Raw genomic sequence first — 4,078 nt, 5'->3', positions numbered from 1 at the left:
TTTTTGTCCTTCGACCAGGATTATTTTTGTCCCACAGGGTTTTTGTTACCTCACAAGGTTTTTAATGAGGCAACGGATGAAGCGTCACCATCAAGTTTGAACGGCACAAGGGGGAGTGTTGAAGGAATATCGATTTAGTGTGCCTTATCAAACTAGGAGTAGCAATAGGAGAGAAGGTTTTAGATTTCCCAGTCCTACACGGATTCCTTGTAACATTAGAATTAGTACTTTGTAATCCCTATATATAGGGCTCCTATTCTCAATAATATGATACAATTCTCTCTACATTCTCTCTCAAATCTATTTTACTTAAACATAGACTACATGGACTTATGTTGACAATAGGTGGACGTTAATACAAGAAGTTGTTCACACTGAAGATAAGTTCTATACTATGAATTGATATTACGGCTCAGTCCAACTTAAATGTGAAATTGGTTGGACACAAGATTTCAGGAACAAAGTTTATGCAGAGATATCTCGTGTATTCAACTGAGAAGAAATCGTTGATGGTTGATAGGTATTGTTTCTACGAAAAAGTAGATGGATTTTCCAAATAAGTGACAAAGGAATTCAAAGTCTTTTATTTCAATTTTGATCGGTGTGAGTGGATTGAGAAGAAAACACTCGGTGATGTTGCTCTCTTCATTGGTGATAACTCTCTTCCACTACTACAATAACCACATATAAGGACACATTATTCATGTGGTGTCCTTGACGGGTTATAAGGACACTACATGCAAATGAGATTTTTCAAGGGGTGGATACTATTTCGAGAACACAGCTAAAAATTCCCATTTCACTTTACTGCTCAAAACAGCTCCAAATTTTGACTTCGCGCCCGAGCTCTCCCTCCTGAAATTTCAGTTCCCTTCTCTCCCAAATTTAAGTTCTCTCTTCCCGAAGTTTTATTAGACGCAACAACTCTCAGATTTCTTCTTCTCCCAAAAACCTCTCAGACCCCAGCAGCACCGCGATGACCTCGACCGAGAGTCCGAGATGGAGGATGTCGTACGACGTCGCACTGCCACACCACGTACCGCAAGAGGTTACTCTTCTTCTTGGAGCTCGGCTCCCGAGTCCACGCAGGTCAGATTCGCACTCCAAACCCTCTTCTATCCAACTACAAATGTTCCCAATATGTTCAATTTTTAGTCTAGGGTTTTGATTCCAATTTCAATTAAGCCGATTTTGTGCCCTAGCTGTTAATTTTGGTTGATGTAGTTTCTGGGCAGTGGGTTTTTGTGTGAATTGAGAAATTTTAGATGGTATGAGGAATTTGTTTGGGTATGAATTGCTTGTTTCAGGTTTTGTAGTGTGAGAAAACTTGCGAGGAGCTAAGAAGGAGTTTGGAAAACTAAAGATGATTTGAAGTTGCTTCAGAGTGTTGGTCACATTATAGGGGAAGTTCTAAGACCTCTTGATTATGACAACCAGTTTAAAATGTTATACTATTTGAAATACAGTGAAGTTTAACTTGAAACTTTCATTTTCAAGGCTGGTACTATTGTGATTTACGTTTCATCATTTCTTAAATTTGATGTAGTTGAGGTAGTTGATTTGTGGGATTGTTACATGTTGCTGTGGGGATGATGGTCGAATTCGAGGATGGAGGTGGAAGGATTCCATACAGTCCGACATGCCTATTAATTTGCAAGATAATATAGGGGTTACCACATTTTGCGAATTTATATTATTTTGCATTCTTACTTGAATTTGATATGTTGCTTTTGTATATGATATTGAAATTGATCCTTTTTTGTACTTTATCTCACTTAAGTTGTTTGTTTCTTCTTCTTTGTACAAGAGACCAAGTGAAGCCAGTACTTGACCTGGTAAATCGTCAACGTAAGTAAGTTATTCAAAAGCCACCTGGTTGCCAACCACTCTTTCGTTCAAGTTGGTAAGCGTTTACTATGTAGTGTTGTGACATGGTAAACTTGATATGATATGTTTCACTAGTCACTTATTTAGTCTATTAAGGACTTCGGGTACTCTTTTTTTTTTTTTTTTTCTAACCAAGGTTCTCTTTTTCTTGTTTTATTAGTGCACTGTTTTGGAGTAGTTTTCTGATGAAGAATAACTTTTCTTGTTTTATGTTCTATAGATTATTGAGGAGGGTCCAATAACTGTAGCTCCACCAGAGACAATTAAAAGTTGGAGCAGGCAGCTTGAAGGCTGGCTAAAAGTGTTAACTATGTTAGAGCAGCTACTATTGAGTATCTGTACAGTATGGACACTGGCGAGTACTATTTCTTAGAGTTGAACCCTCAGTTGCAGGTATATTATTTTGATTTAAGCCTTAACTTTGGCTGCAGTCTCATTTTAGCTTATGGTTCTCGTTAAACACCGTTTTAAATTTGTTTTGGTCAATGAATAATATATTGACAAATGTGTTATGTGTGCTTCAAGTAACATAGAAAGAAACTATGCTTTTTATGTGCTGACTAAGCCATCAGTCATAACCTCTTAGAAAAGGATTGAAATCATATGATCAGTAGGATCGCAAGAATTTCATTTAGCTTCTACTACTGCCTATGCATGGGCAGACTGAGTTAGCTTCTATTCTTGCATCTTTTTTTCAAGACATTTAGTTTTCAGAGTGCTAAATGTGTAGATTTAATTCAATGTAGGTGGAGCAGCCGGTCACTAAGTGGATAGCAGAAATAAATCTGCTAGCAACCCAAGTTGCAGTTGGGATGGGCATTCCTCTTTGGCAAATTCCTGGTATCATCTTAATTTCTGGATTTCTTTTTTTCAAATTTATATGTATATAACTATATATTTGAGCCAAACTGCTAATTTTGTCAAGTTTTCTTTTTCATTTATTCATTTATTCATTTGATTAGAGATAAGGCGGTTCTATGGAATGGAACATGATAGTGGATATGATGCTTGTAGAAAGACGTTAGTGGTTGCCGCTCCATTTGACTTTGACAAGGCAGAATCTAAAAGGCCAAAAGGTCATTGTGTTGCTGTGCGTGTAACAAGTGAGGATCCAGATGATGGCTTTAAACCTGCTAGTGGGAAAGTTCAGGTTTGTTATCATGACTTGTCAGTTTCACCTTAATTTCTTTCTTTCCCATAATGCTTTGAGGGACCTATACTGAGTTTACTATATGCAGGAGCTGAGTTTTAAAAGCAAGCCAAATGTTTGGGCGTACTTTTATGTTAAGGTAAAATCTTGCAATTTGATAACAATGCATTTATTATCAAATTGCATTGCTGGTTGGTCTTGATGCAAGTGAAAGCTGGTTGGTAAGCATATATTTTAACACTGCAAGTGATTACTCTCATTTTTCTTCAAGCTGGTTGGTCTTCAAATTATTCTTCTCTTCAAGTTGGTCTGTGCTCTGACCTGATTAATCTCATTTTCTTTTATAGGGTTGTGGTAGTGGTCGGAGTTTATCAGTTTGGAACCTTCCTGCTTCTAAATGCATTTCAAGGACTTCAATTCGTGCATCTGTATAGGATGTAGTATTTGATGGTCTATTGATGAGTCTGATTAACTAGGTGAGCTAGAAAACTAATGAGTCTTGAGTTCCTTTTTTCAATTGTATACTCCTTACCAATTGCTTCTAATGTTGTTAGTGATCCATATCTTGATAAGATTATTTCTGTTTTCTTTCTAGCAATGTGCATGGATGCTACTGCATTCTGCAAAGTTAGCTATAGAGAAAAGGCAAACTCAAGGATGTAATTAAACCTATATACAAGGATTAGTATTGTTAGCAACATGGAGGTTGAGGCCTCTCATGAGTTCCTTGCTGAACTCTAACTAGGCTGGTACAGGTGGGCAAATGTCTGATAGCATTTTCATTGCTAAGGTGGGTTAAGAGTATGCATGGAAAGTTTTATGCTTTTTGTTGTGGATGGTTATCACGCTACCTACTCTTTGGTTCTTAGCTATTAGGTGCATCTTTATTCTAAATTTGTCTTTTTTATATTTCATATTTTTTTATTTGATCAATTATGCAATATGGAGCTCAATTGGTTGGTGCTATAAAGTATGGTTATGCAGAGGTTTAATGAGAAACAAACAAGGAATGTGGTCCATGGAAAATATTGGGCTAATTAC

At 36.9% G+C, this 4,078-nt stretch overlaps 1 pseudogene; it reads left to right on the top strand.

Annotated features, from left to right (window-relative positions):
- Nucleotides 1–999: 999 nt before the first annotated feature.
- Nucleotides 1,000–3,471, top strand: LOC121049617 (annotated as a pseudogene).
- The last annotated feature ends 607 nt before the right edge of the window (nt 3,472–4,078 follow it).

Source organism: Rosa chinensis, chromosome 1, assembly GCF_002994745.2.
Source record: "Rosa chinensis cultivar Old Blush chromosome 1, RchiOBHm-V2, whole genome shotgun sequence".
NCBI lineage: Eukaryota > Viridiplantae > Streptophyta > Magnoliopsida > Rosales > Rosaceae > Rosa > Rosa chinensis.
Note: the sequence above shows the minus strand (reverse complement) of the source record. Positions and strands in the feature narration are given on the sequence as shown.